The sequence below is a fragment of the Rhinichthys klamathensis genome, unplaced genomic scaffold (assembly GCF_029890125.1).
Source record: "Rhinichthys klamathensis goyatoka isolate OS25496 unplaced genomic scaffold, OSU_Roscu_1.1 h1tg000281l_1, whole genome shotgun sequence".
Taxonomy (NCBI): Eukaryota; Metazoa; Chordata; class Actinopteri; order Cypriniformes; family Leuciscidae; genus Rhinichthys; species Rhinichthys klamathensis.
Genome location: NW_026606800.1, coordinates 6,531,853 through 6,547,342, shown reverse-complemented (window position 1 = coordinate 6,547,342; position 15,490 = coordinate 6,531,853). Strand labels below are relative to the sequence as shown.

General features: G+C 39.5%; 1 long non-coding RNA gene across 1 annotated transcript; it reads right to left on the bottom strand.

Annotated features, from left to right (window-relative positions):
- Window positions 1-1,750: 1,750 nt before the first annotated feature.
- LOC130103120 (uncharacterized) lies at window positions 1,751-3,143 on the bottom strand. The gene is made up of 3 exons (XR_008809325.1): window positions 2,930-3,143; window positions 2,780-2,848; window positions 1,751-1,979 (listed from the first exon to the last, which is right to left on the bottom strand). It is a non-coding gene; the product is annotated as an uncharacterized LOC130103120 (long non-coding RNA).
- Between the last annotated feature and the right edge of the window lie 12,347 nt (window positions 3,144-15,490).

The window sequence follows — 15,490 nt, the reverse complement described above, 5'->3', positions numbered from 1 at the left end:
GGAATGTATATACATGTAAAACAGAAATATACCCGGTCACCATTTATGTCTGAGTTGGATGTAATTACCCAAACCCTTATGGAATTATTTTTGTGCCGATAATAATGAACGTAACTTTTCAAGAAACTAATGAAAATATAAATTGAAATTGAATAAAATATCTTTGAAACTGAAAAAGAATGAATCGCAAGCAATTTTTTTTACTTTGTTTTTAATACACTGCATGTTTTGCTAACTATTCCTCATATTTCTTTTACTGATCTAAACTTACAAATGCGCTTCAAGAGTTTTCATTTACGCTTCTTAAGTTTTCATTTACGCTTCTGAAGTTTTCGTTTACGCTCCCTGAGTTTTCGTTCGCTGTTCTGACACAATTCTCTCGAGGGGGCGGGGCTAGAGCAGTGTGTTCTCATTGGCTACTGAGTTTTTGATTGACAGCTTCTTGACCTGGAAGTGAAGACGTCAGTGTTGTGTTTACTTGTGTGGATGTGAGAGTCTGTAAGCGCAGCTTTCTATTTAATTTTAGTGATATTAAGTTATGCTTGTTTTTGAATTTTATCTGTATTTACCTGCTGCTGCTACTACTTTGTCAACAGAAACTTTTAGGAGCGCAAGAGATCTCTTCAGTCTATTCAGGTGTAATTGTACATCAAAGTTACTTAAAATATTGTGTTCAATGTTTTAGGAGAATATTTGTTTATTCCTGATGTTTCTTTTGCATGTTAGGCTCTGATTAGGTTGTGCTATTACAATTTAAAGAGAATAGCCTACTAGTATACGTGTGTGATATATTCAGCCTTCAAGAAAGTTTCACTTCAACCAGGTAATCAAGGTTGGCAACCATGGCCATCAAATTTCTCATTGTTACCATATGCATTTACACCATCAAAATGTATGATCACTTAAATAAGAGGAATTTAAACTATGACAATTACAATCGTGGCTTGCTGTCAGATGATACAGACCTCTAAGGGCATTTCATTACATATTTCACACAAAGAATATTTTTGTTGCCATTTTTTTAATCATGCTGATAATTTTATTTATTTCATTTAGTTAATATTATCTTCTATCATTTAAAATTGTAAATATATTTGAACAATCATCAACAGGTTCAATTATGACTTATAAAATCAGTTAAATTAATTTAAATAAAAAATCAAATAAATTTACATTCGTTATTGTCACTACAGCATATACACAAGTATCAAAGTGAAAGTCTTGGATGCGATTATGTTGTGACAGGAAAGACCAGAAGCCACAAAACATTAACTGCATACTATACATGTAATGCACAGTATTCTCATAATATACATACAAAATGCATCATTACAAAGATTTTTATCTGTGAGTCCATATAAGACAAGTGGATTGTAACCCATGTATGACAGTTGGTCAGAAGTGATTTTTAATAGTTAAAACAGTTTACATTATTAGTATTTTTCTTATCCTATTGTTTCACTCCAGAAGGCATTGATTCATCCACTGAGGTCGCATGGACATCACGGTCACTGTGTGTGGTTTTTAAAGCATCTTTAGGACTCGCAGAGATGGATTACTTTCCTTAAAATCTTAATTCGTATTTATCTGTAGAAAGAAAGTAAAATGCATCTGGGACAGCATGAGGGTGAGTAAAATAAATGAGAATTTTATTTTTGGGTGAACTATCCCATTCATATGCTGTTGGTATGCTAATCCATGATCAGCATAGACTAATAAGAATAAACTGCAACCTCTTGTGTACTTGTAAACTGTGTTTGTTTTAATCTAGAGCTCCAAAGAAATTAAAATATTTGCTATTTTATAATATTAAAATAAAATACATCAGGTGTCTGAAGATCAGGATCCCAGTCATTCAAAGCTGATATGTCTGAACAAAGTAACATTATTGTCTGATGGAGACAGTTGATCTCTGGTATTATCACTCCATCCTCTGTGTCAGCATCAGAATTTTGTTTATGGAAAAGTTGCTCAACTCCCTGGAAAGTGAGAAAGGAAATGTATTATAATCTAACAATACAAACTGCTTTGAACATCCACATGCAGTAACAAGTTGCAGAATTAAAATAATTATTTCAAACAAATTATATAAATGTTTTAAGGGATTTTACAGTACTAAATATTTACCCCCTGAGTCATGTACCATTTATCATCTGTAATACTGTTGTGTAACCAGTAGATGGCTGTATAGCCCTATAAACATTTATCCATGGCTGTGTATTCCCTAGTTGCTGGATGTTTTCAGTCATAATTACTTGCATGTATTAGGTTTTGCATTTGGACATATATTTATTATTAAAGACTATAATAAAATTAAAATTAAAAATTAAAAATTTTACATTTTTCTCCGAACTGTTTTTTTTTTTTTTTTTTTGCATTATTATTGCTCAAATATGGACACAGAAAAAGCATTTTGTTGCATTTTGCAGAATAAATATTGCGCCCAGGGTAATACTTCAAAATAATTGAGTGTTTACATATTATGAATAGAGACGTGGAATGTGGTCAAGTCCTGTCTCTACTCTTTTAAAAACTCTGCATCGCAAATTAATCAGCAATTGGCTTTACATTGCTAAAGTTGAATCGGGCAGTGATTGACAGCGCTCTGGTCCAATGGCATCGGTCATTGTCTGATACAGTACTTTTTGTACTGTAGGCTACAGTACAGATACTGTACAGTACTCTAGCCCAATGTTGTTTGGGGTGGCAGGGGGGAAATATGAATGTAACCTTATGTAACGTTAGATAAACAAGTCATGTAATGATTGGGTTAACTTACCAATTAAATCAAGACGACACTGCTGTATAATGTTATGGGCTCTCACTGAGCTCTAATATGCCTCTCCACCTGAAAAAGCAAGTACTGTATTATAAATAGTATTAGTTTAGTATTAATTAATAAAAAAAATTTTTTTTAAATCTGACTTACCACGAGTAGGCTATCCAGTATTCTGATATCGACGATGACAAATTATATCATTTGTCTGTACTATTCCTTCTATAAGAAATCATCTCAACAATATAGTGTAGCAGTAAATAAATACAGATATAAACTTAATATCACCTAAATGAAATAGAAAGCTGCGCTTACAGACGCTCACATCCACACATGTAAACACAACACTGACGTCTTCACTTCCAGGTCAAGAAAGCTGTCAATCAAAAACTCAATAACCAATGAGAACACACTGCTACTAGCCCCGCCCCCACGAGAGAATTGTGTCAGAACAGCGAACGAAAACTCAGGGAGCGTAAACGAAAACTTCAGAAGCGTAAACGAAAACTTCAGAAGCAAACGAAAACTTAAGAAGCGTAAATGAAAACTCTTGAAGCGCATTTGTAAGTTTAGATCAGTAAAAGAAATATGAGGAATAGTTAGCAAAACATGCAGTGTATTAAAAACAAAGTAAAAAAAAATTGCCTGCGATTCATTCTTTTTCAGTTTCAAAGATATTTTATTCAGTTTCAATTTATATTTTCATTGATTTCTTGAAAAGTTACGTTCATTTTTATTGGCACAAAAATAATTCCATAAACCCTCTGCCCAAACCATAAACTGTGCTGCCAAGATGTAGTAACAAAAGATCTCGCGATATTACAAAATCATGCGATGGGATTATCTCGCGAGATGTTAACGCGTTCTCCCCATAGATTCTGGAACTTTGAACAAACACGAGGAGAGGAGGGAGTTGTGTCGATATTATTAAAAATCTACTGTTGGGTAAGTACATTTTGTATTAGATTAACGTGCTTGAGTTTTACTTGTGTGACATGAATGAACCGAAAGAAATTATGCCCACATTGTCAACTGAAATTTACTGAGTTTGGCTAAAATTAGCCAGTAGGCTAAAAGTAACTTTGAACGTATACAACAACGGTAACGTTATACCAAGTATATTGTTTAATGATACAGTCATTACTGTAACTTATTAATGTAGCCTTTTGAGAGTTTCTTTCAGAAAGTAAATTATCTGAAATGGAATGAAATGTTTAGCTGGATTTTAACATGTATGTTTTCAGTAACTGCTTTAAAAATAAAAGCAGAACATATTTTATACAATAAAATAAAATGTAATGCATGTTGATTACCTTTTTCTAATGTGTCATTCATGATTCATTCATCTTGTTCCATGTTTTTTTTTAATTTAGCTGTACACCATAAAAATATTTTGAAAATAAGTGCATATCATTTACCTCAAATTTTAATTTAATAATAATTTTATTTATTTAAATATATATATATTCTCTTCCCTTAGATGCTGTGAAGAGGTGGAGCCCAAATGCTACAGACTCTGAAATTGATGCAGCAATGGCAGAACACCTGAAACACGCTCCAGGAACAGCTGGTGGATACAAAAACTGAGCCAAACAATGTGTTTTTAAACGGATAGTTTCCCCAAAAATAAAAAAATTGTCATCATTTACTCAACCTCATGTTTCAAACCTGTATACCTTTCTTCATTGAATTTTCATTTTTGGGTGAACTATCCCTTTATATAATAATTCAGTATTTTGTAATTGGTATTTTAGTTTGGTTAACAAATGTTAAACATTGAAAAAATATTAAGATACATTTTGGCTGTTCAAGATCAATAAAATGTGCTAAATCAGAACATGATTCTTTTTTTTCTTATGTCCACAAATAATGTGTTCTTGTTTGTGATGTACATGTAAGCTGCGCATCCCAAATAAGGGGAGTGGCAACGCTATTAGCGTCCACAGTGTTTTACTCATGATGTGCCGGGGAAGAGAAACACCTGTGGTGCATTAGCAATCAGGAATCAAAGTTATAAAGGTATGATGTATTTGTTGTTGTGCAGGGGGGTTTTTCTGTGGCTGCTGCTGAGTTCCTCGCCGAGGCTACCGTGCCGGGACGTGGGTTGGAGATAGACGCGTGCGAATAGCGACTGGGAGGGATATTGTGCTGGGGTTTTCCCCTCTTAAGTTTGGCGGCCGCCGTTGATTTCCTTGAATGCGGGAACCCACGTCCGGTAGCGGGTAAGGAAGCCAGCAGTACACTCTCATTTGATTGTGGTTGATGTCTGTGTTGGTATTGTGTTTTTTCGCCGGGGAGGCCCTAATTTATGTGTGCAACTATTGGTCCCCCGGCGCCATTTGTGTGTAAAGTGAGCGTGTGTGTGAGTAAGGGGGTAGGAGAGCAGGTTGTTATCTTCCACATGCCTTTTATACTGTATATTGACGACGGCTATGTATTTAGCGTGAGTGGTATTGATGGGATGTCCTGATACTTGGTGTGTATTTATTGGTGTGGTATTTACGTGATTTATATGACTTTGAGGGTTGCAGTGCAATGAAATTATGCATGCTTGGTTATCACATGAATTGATTTAATGCATGTATTTAACAACCTTTGAGACCCGTGCTGAATATATTGTCCTGTTTGTTGATGCTTTATTCTTCGCTAAGTTTATTGATTAAATGTTAGCATTCATTACAAATACATGATTAGAATTGCTCCTGTCTTTGCATTAACCTGTTATCCCCCCCTTGGGTTTTAACCCCACGATTGTCTAAAAATAAAATTGTTATATTTATATCTAATGCATTGTGCACGTGAGTTTTCCTTGGTTATTGAGCCACAGAAAATTATTGGTCCAGTAGAGAACCTGTAAATCACCCTTATTACGAGTTGGGGTGGTTACAACTTGGCGTAGTTTTGGCAGTCTGGACTGTGGGCAATAACCAGGAAAATGTCAACTGCACAACCATCAGTGCAGTTACCTTCTACATCAAGTGAGGGGCAGCAGAGAGTAGATGGTTCACCGGATATGGCTCAGAATCAAGCAACAAATGCAAATATGTTTATGTTTCCAATGATGATGGGGACACCTTGGTGTCAAAAATTTAATGGAGATCAAATTGCACAGGGGAATAATTTTCAGGATTGGTATAATATGCAGACATCAACGTTCAATATATACCCTTTTTCTGAGGTGCAAAAGGTCTCTGCTGTAATAAGTAATCTTGATGGGGAAGCAAAGAGGGAAGTGTTGGCCTTGCCAACAGCACAGCGTACGACAGCTGATCAGATATTGTCATTTTTGAAAAGCATTTATGGAGATATTGTCCCCCTTGCAACCCTTCGTGCCCAATTTTTTACTCGCAAACAGAGGACAGATGAGAATGTTAGGCAGTTTGCCTTGGCACTTCAAGAATTGAGTAATCGGTTGGAGAATAGGGGCGATGGCACCATTATGGGTAATGTTTTACGTGACCAATTTATTTTGGGACTCTGTGATGCAGGATTGCGTAGGGAACTACGGGGTATGGTCAGGGCAGCTCCTGATAGTTCTTTTGTAGAAGTTAAACAAGAAGCAATCCTGCGAGCAGAGGAATTTGGGGAGGTAAGGCAAGCAGTAGCTGCAACAGTGCAGTTAAAACCAGCCCCTGATACAACAAAATTGGTGGAGGAGATTAAACAGGAGGTCTTTTTGCAGTTAAAAGGAGAAATAAAGGAAATGGTTGCTGGAATGATTAAGGAAGTCCGTGAAGGAGTACAGCACTTATTGCCAAGTAGTGATGATGCAAGATCTAGGTATGAGTTAAGGAGGGGTCGGAGAAGCTCAGATCAATTTGACCATCAGGGAAGACCTATCTGCCGACGTTGTAAACAAGTTGGGCATATCGAAAGACGTTGTAGGGTTGTAGAGGGAGCACAGGGGCCTTTAAACTTTTAGAACCCACTGTACAGGCCCAATCAGTGGGTACATTTGGTAGTGGCCAATCAGAAAAGGATCATTTAATAGGACAATGTCCATCTGTGGAAGTGGTGATACAGGGGGTTAAAACGCCTTGCTTGATTGATACGGGTTCACAAGTGACTACATTGACCGAAAGTTATTTCAAAAAATATTTTGAGACCAGAGGACCAACAATGTATCCACCAATTCAAAAGTTCAATTTGGTAGCTGCTAATGGGTTAACGATTCCGTACATTGGATATATTGAGGTAGATTTGAATATATGTGGGAAAGTTATACCAAAAAGAGGAGTGTTGATTGTTAAAGACTCAAATGGATCATTGTACCCAGGACTAATTGGCATGAATGTGATTAAGGAGTGTAGAGATTTCCTGATGACACAGACTGGGGTTAGTTGTGTAGGGGCAGAAGGCGAAATGCAGGTTAAGGTGTGGCATCAGATGTTTTCGGTGTGTGAAGATCTGTTCAAGTTTGCTGATGAGTCAGGACAGATAAGTTCAATTTACTGGCCGCAGGGAAGACGGAAGACAATACCAGCTCAGTCAGAGGTAGTGATAGAGGCATGTGCACGTTTACGACCTGATAGGAAGGATTATGTGGGTTTAGTAGAACCTTGTCAAGATGTATTGCCGGGGCAGTTATTGGTAGCTAGATCACTGAGCACGGTTTCAAAGGGTAGAGTTATGGTCAGAATTCTAAATCTTTCTACAGCCCCAGTGACTCTTTTTCAGCGCTGTCGAATAGGGCAGATTTTTGACGTTGAGTTGTGTCCAAGTCGGCAAGGAGATGTAGAGTTAAGACAGTTGGATGATGAGACAGTGGAGGTGGGGGTGAGGCAGAATAGAGTGCAGGATGTAGAACAAGAACAGGTGTTTCGGCCGGTGACTGTCCCATTAGACCCATTACAATTTAGCACTGAACAACAAGAGATGATTGCCAAATTGTTATCCAAGCATCAGAAGGTCTTCTCAGAACATGAGGAGGATTATGGGTACACTGATAGGGTGTTGCATGTGATACCAACAGGCGATTCAGCTCCAATTAGAGAACGGTATAATAGGATTCCACCAAAATTATATCAAGAAGTGAGGGGACTTTTGAGTAATATGCTTGAAAATGGTATTATTAGGGAGAGCTATAGCCCCTGGGCAGCGCCTGTAGTGCTTGTCAGAAAGAAGGACGGCACCCTTCGTTTCTGTGTAGACTACAGGAGGTTGAATGGTGTTACCCATAAAGATTCGTACCCCCTCCCCAGAATTGAAGAATCATTGGCTTCATTGAAGCAATCTAGAGTTTTTTCAACATTGGATCTAGCACATGGGTACTGGCAGGTGGGGGTGCATCCAGCTGATAAGGAGAAGACTGCCTTTGTGACCCCTATGGGGTTATATGAATTTAATCGGATGCCGATGGGGCTATGCAATGCTCCGGGAACATTTCAGAGACTGGTTGAAAGTTGCCTGGGTGACCAAAATTTCGAAACATTGTTGCTCTACTTGGATGATATAATTGTTTTCTCCCCTTCTTTTGAGGCCCACATTGCCCATCTGGACTTGGTTTTCAGCCGCCTGGGGAACTTTGGCCTGAAAGTTAAACCTACAAAGTGCTTTCTCTTCCAGCATGAAGTGCATTATTTAGGCCATGTGATTGCAGAAGGAGGGGTGTCACCAGACCCAGAGAAGTTGCGAGCAGTGGAGGCCTGGGCAACTCCTCAGAATATCACCCAGCTGCGCGCTTTCCTGGGCTTGGCAGGGTATTATAGACGTTTTATAAAGAACTTTGCCCACATCGCAGCACCCCTGAATTCTATGATGTGGGGGACATCAAAACGACGCATCCGACAGGCTAAAGGTAAACAAGACTGCTGGGCATGGGGAGAGGAACAGGACATGGCATTTAAGAAATTAAAGGAGTCTCTCCTACAAGCACCCATACTGGCTTATGCAGACTTTCAAGTGCCATTTTTGTTGTATACTGATGCCAGTCAGACAGGCTTGGGGGCAGTACTGGCACAGATACAAGATGGAAGGGAGAGAGTGATTTCCTATGCAAGCAGAAGCCTCCGTCCAACAGAAAGAAATGATAAAAACTACAGTTCATTCAAATTAGAACTGTTGGCGTTGAAATGGGCTATAGTAGAAAAGTTTCGGGAATATCTTGCTGTGTCTCCCTTTACTGTGTTCACAGATAACAATCCACTGGCTCATTTGAATACGGCAAATCTGGGTGCAGTGGAGCAACGATGGGCGGCCCAGCTCGCAGGATTCCAGTTTGAGGTGCGGTATAGACCGGGGCGGACAAATGGTAACGCTGATGCCCTCTCCAGGTGGCCTGTGAATGAGACTTCTGTCAGGACTACAGAAGATGGGATAGCCCCAGGTGGTGAGGGTGGATATGTAGCATCTGAAGTGGTCCGTGCCTGTGTCCAGGCTTTTGTTCCAGTGGTTGATGTCGTACTGGAGGAGGGTCAGAAGATGGAGGCAGGGGCACAAACAAATCAAGACAGAGTTGGCCCCAGTTTGCTGGCTGAGTGGGTAAGGGCACAGCGGAATTGTCCCGTGGTGTCACGACTGTGGGTCTATATGGACAGAGGAAGAGGGCCAGTTCCAAGAGAGCGAGCAGCTGAAGACCGGCCCACTCAAGTGCTGCTGCGACAGTGGGCCCGCCTCTGTGTGGATCAGGGGCTGCTGTGCAGGGAGGTATGTGATCCAAAGACATTCGATAAATGCAAACAAGTGGTTGTACCTCAGTGTCTGCAGAATCAAGTCCTGGGATGGGTGCATGACCACGCAGGACACCTGGGAATGGAAAAGACCCTGGGCTTGGCCCGTCGACGTTTCTTCTGGCCAGGGCTGGCGCGAGGAGTGGAGAAGTGGTGTCTCCAATGTGCTCGTTGCAATCTGCATAAGACCCCAGCCAATAAAGTGAGTGCCCCCCTGGTATCTATACAATCAGAATACCCTCTGCAGATTGTTTCTGTCGACTTTCTGTCACTGGAGACTTCACGCAGTGGAATGTGCAATATTTTAGTAATGATGGATCACTTCACTCGTTATGCAGTTGCAGTGCCAACTTTGGACCAAACAGCAGTGACTACCGCAAGGGTGTTGTGGGGACACTTTATACAGCCTTTTGGGGGGTTTGATCAGCTGCACTCTGACCAGGGGCCCAATTTTGAATCAAAAGTCATCAAAGAATTGTGTTCATTGTACAACATCAGTAAGTCTCACACTACGCCCTATCACCCAGCAGGAAATGGACAATGTGAGCGCTTTAATCGGACATTGCTGAGCATGCTGGGTACATTAAGGGACGATCAGAAGGAGAACTGGGATCAGTATGTGGCAGAGTTGGTACAGGCCTACAATAATTCACCCCATTCCTCTACAGGGTATACCCCCTATTTTCTAATGTTTGGCCGTCATGCGAAATTACCCATTGATGTGATGCTGGGTCGGGGAGATGAGTTCTCAGGCACAGCTGGTAGCTGGGTGCACCACCACCATGAAAGACTAGTGACTGCCTATAATCAAGCCAGAAAACAGGTTCAGAAGGCTCAAGTTCATCAAAAGAAGGGGTTTGACCGTAGGGTCAAGGGGGAACCCTTGTTGGTGGGTCAGAGAGTCATGGTACTGAATAAGAGGGCCAGGGGACAGGGTAAATTGGATGATAAATGGGAACGGGATACATATATAGTTACGTCACAACCTAATCACGATATACCCGTCTATGTGGTTAAGAAGGAAAGGGGTGATGGTGGCGAGAGAGTGTTGCATCGCAATATGTTAAGCCCATGTAAGTTTGAAATTTCCTTGCCCTCAGAGGAGGAAGTAGAGGTCATGCATCCTAATTCTAATGTCAATCCTATGAACAGTAATTGGTGTATGTATCCTTGGGTGGGGGGCTGTCTTACAGGTCTGCCAGTACCCAAACAGAAGGATGGAGAGACTGCCCTTAATATGGACATTGATGAAGCGACATTACAGACTGCACAGGGGGAAAATCCCCCTTGTTCACCTGCTTCACAGGTCGAATGTTCAAGACGGTCAACCCGGGCCACGAAGGGCCTGTTGCCTCAACGTTATAGAATGTGAAGTATTCGAGTGGGAATGTGCGGACACATTTAGAGTAGGGGGGGTGGATGTAAGCTGCGCATCCCAAATAAGGGGAGTGGCAACGCTATTAGCGTCCACAGTGTTTTACTCATGATGTGCCGGGGAAGAGAAACACCTGTGGTGCATTAGCAATCAGGAATCAAAGTTATAAAGGTATGATGTATTTGTTGTTGTGCAGGGGGGTTTTTCTGTGGCTGCTGCTGAGTTCCTCGCCGAGGCTACCGTGCCGGGACGTGGGTTGGAGATAGACGCGTGCGAATAGCGACTGGGAGGGATATTGTGCTGGGGTTTTCCCCTCTTAAGTTTGGCGGCCGCCGTTGATTTCCTTGAATGCGGGAACCCACGTCCGGTAGCGGGTAAGGAAGCCAGCAGTACACTCTCATTTGATTGTGGTTGATGTCTGTGTTGGTATTGTGTTTTTTCGCCGGGGAGGCCCTAATTTATGTGTGCAACTATTGGTCCCCCGGCGCCATTTGTGTGTAAAGTGAGCGTGTGTGTGAGTAAGGGGGTAGGAGAGCAGGTTGTTATCTTCCACATGCCTTTTATACTGTATATTGACGACGGCTATGTATTTAGCGTGAGTGGTATTGATGGGATGTCCTGATACTTGGTGTGTATTTATTGGTGTGGTATTTACGTGATTTATATGACTTTGAGGGTTGCAGTGCAATGAAATTATGCATGCTTGGTTATCACATGAATTGATTTAATGCATGTATTTAACAACCTTTGAGACCCGTGCTGAATATATTGTCCTGTTTGTTGATGCTTTATTCTTCGCTAAGTTTATTGATTAAATGTTAGCATTCATTACAAATACATGATTAGAATTGCTCCTGTCTTTGCATTAACCTGTTATCCCCCCCTTGGGTTTTAACCCCACGATTGTCTAAAAATAAAATTGTTATATTTATATCTAATGCATTGTGCACGTGAGTTTTCCTTGGTTATTGAGCCACAGAAAATTATTGGTCCAGTAGAGAACCTGTAAATCACCCTTATTACGAGTTGGGGTGGTTACATACACGTGATTAAAACGTTTTATTGACGGTCAGGTCTGACTAGACCAATTTTGGACCTTTTTAGAACCTTTGTCAAGATGTGTAAACTTCAAGACTTGATTGCCTTTCACTATGTTACACAATATGTGTGTGATTATTTTAAATGCAGGCGTATATACACTTAAATTATGCAGCAACACATTTAAACACACAAATGACGACGCATTTGGACGCGCAGAAGAGACGTGGAATTCACGGCCAGAAGAGACGTGGAATTCACGGCCAGATGACGTCAAAGACGTCGGTTCAACTTTCATTTTGGAACTATTTTTCAACCATGACGGGACGTGTCGGACGGACGTCTTTTCAACGGTCATTACACGTCCAATTGTTTGCTGGGTACGGTTTTGGAATGACATGAGGATAATTAATGACAAAAAATTCTTTTTTGGGTGAACTAACCCTTTAACCTTCATTAAATGTGGTAGGAATCCATACCAGACCACCTCCAAATATGTTTTCAGTGATCCAAACATTATCACAATGCACCTTTAGCGAATGTACATGTGAATTTTACTGTGGCCAAGTCCAATCCGACTGTGATCTGCTCTGCTCACCAAAAAAACTCTTTCCAGCTACCTGCTTCTCAGCAATTACTGTGCATACTGCTTCTGTATAGTATTGATTATCAGTGCATTTCCATCAAGACGAACTTGCAGCCTGTATAAGGACACTATTAATAGTCTAGAGCAGCTGTATTCAAAAGGCTGACTCCTGACTTCACTAACCACTAAAGGTAAATTAAACAGCACAGGTCATGAGTGAATGCAGGGGGAAACGGAGCAAACTAACAAAAGACACGAACAGTGGAGCATAAGGAGGAATAAGCTCTGCGAGCATTGTGGGCTGAAGATAAAGTGCTGATCCAGCAGACAGTGTCCTACACAGATTGGCTCATGCGATGGACAAATTAGAGCAGTGCCCAGACACATGGGGAGCTCCAGCGGGGTTTGACTTTGCAAGGCCTGTGGCGCATTTAAATTAAACACTCACTTAAAGAAATTGGAATAGAGATTCTGATCTTCTGAAAGGCCTCTTCTCATATATGTGGTAGCCTATACTTTCTTACGTGGAACACAAAAGTATGTTTAGCAGAATGTCCGAAATGCTGTGTGATCATACTATGAATGGGGAACAGGAACAGCTGTGGTCACTATTCACTTTTATTGTAGAGCAGCTCAGACAATCTGCAAGTTAACCTCCAAGAAAGAAAGTAAAAAGGGTTTAGAACAATGTGAAGTAAAGTAAATGATTTAAGAAGTCTTTTGGGGAAAATATTTCTTTGGAATTGTATTTATTATTTATTTATTTTAGCTCATTATCAAAATAAAATTCAAGAAGTGGCTGCCTAATGCTTTATACTTTAGGGCCCATATTTATATTTATCAGATTTATGTTTTATTAAAAGTTTTACTTGAATGCATCAAATCAAAAATGCATAAAACAATTAAAGGATCATGCATAAAACAATATGTTCTAATCATAAAGAGAAAAAAATGACTGATTTTAAAGACGTTTCAATATTTTTTGTGGAAAATAAGGCAATTAAGGCAATGATTTTGTATCCCGCATTCAGAAAACTGCATTTTGCCAGTGAGATAATATTCTGAGAGTCAAATGCAAACAGAAAATGAACAGTGTCATCTAGTGGTTGCTTCAATAAGGACAGCTTTCACTGTGCACTGTAAAAACTAAAGGTGCCTCAAATATCCTGTCGGAAACTCAAGGAACTTAAAAATGTAATTTAAGTGCCTCAAAGCTCTTTCTCCTATAGTAAGGTTCCTGGAGGATCACTGACAATCTTTGCGGTTCTTGCTGGAACTTATGGGATCCTTTAAGCACTTTGTATTCAGTTCAGAGGTTCTGGAGTCACCTTTTCACTATGAGACCTCGAAGTGCTTTGGGGGAAACTAGAGGAACTTGAATGCTATAAAAGGGTTATTGTAAGATCTTTTAACATTTAAGTGGTTCCTGGAAGATCTCTTATGTTAAAGCCAGCATCTGGAGGAACCCAATGGTTCTGTGAGGCCAGAATAAGATTATTATCCTATTATTGTTATAGGCTACTTAAGTTTAAAATAATAATAATAATATATTTCATAATTTATACTTCTGATTCAGTATACTTACATTTATTTAGTATAGACCTATTTTATTGATTAATTTAAAACTTAACTACCATAAATAGTAAGTAGCCTAATAATAATAATAATGATATGAAGAAGAAGAAGCAGGAGGAGACGAAGAATAAGAAGAAGCAGGAGGAGACGAAGAATAAGAAGAAGCAGGAGGAGAAGAAGAATAAGAAGAAGAGGAGAAGCAGCAGGAGGAGAACAGTTTTATTCTGTCTCGAAACTGCCTCTGCTGTCATCAGTGACCCTCGCGCTGCTCGCGCGCAACACAGCTCAGCTGATCGTCATCGGATTTGAAAGTAACGGCTCCTTTCACCAAAGCTTCAGCTGTTTGTTCGGCTCTCCGTTACAAGGTTTGTAAACTCGCCAAAGATATATAAATACAGAGTCTACTCACTATATATTCAAACACATACAAACTAATTTTTTTTTTTTATTATTTATCGTTTTTACAGTGTTTACCACTCGTTTATTGCACAGTATGTGGTATGAAGGTTTTTAGTCGCGAATCTCGCGATGCTAACTAATCTAATGAACTAGCTAACGTTAAAGATCAAATGGAAATCATTGACTTATTGTCTTAGATTGTTTTAGTCATTCCATTCAATGTATTATGTACAAATGTGTCTTCAAATTGCTGATATAACTAGCTAACGTTAATTGATAGCTGATTCCTGCTGTCATTGGCTTTTGTTATGAAGTGGATAGGCCTATAGTTAACGTTAGTTTGGTCTGTTTTTGTTTATTCACTACAGGTAATTTACCCTGATTCTTTCAAATACCATTTTAAAGCCCTTTACTGACCAATAAATATTATGTTGTGAATGGATATAATAAGCTTTGTTCTTTTGTTTCCCCAGAACAACCACTGCATTTCTAAAAAATCATCTGAACATTTCAGAGGCAACATTGAATTACAGTAAGGTACCTGCACCACATGGAACTACTTTATTACTATGAACTCTTCTGTGTGAATTTGTTTTGTTTGACAGTGTACTTGTGTATTTTAATCAGTTATTCTCTGAAAATATTCCTTGATGCTCTCAAATCTCCTTCATGTTACTCAGAAAACTTTTCTGGGACATTTTTGGAGCTTAACAGAACATTTAACCATTTTTACATAAATTGTTGCATTGAATTGAACTAGACAAGTGTACATAAGAATGTTTTCATTAATGATTTACACAATTTTGTTCTGCTTCACTCATGCAGTGAAATTGAATGATGACTGGGATCATTATGCCCGAGATCTGCGTTTGGGTTCCACAGACAGAAAGTCAAACAGGTTAGTAATGTCACGAGGCTAAGGAAATTATTTTAAGTTCACAACTATCACTTTAATAACTTTGCTAATAGTAATTTTGGTTCTTTGCAGGGACCTCTGTAAGCTGAAAAACAAGTTTGAACAAGAATAAAAAATCCTCCTGTAGACCTGAAAATCATTGAAGTGCCTGGACCAT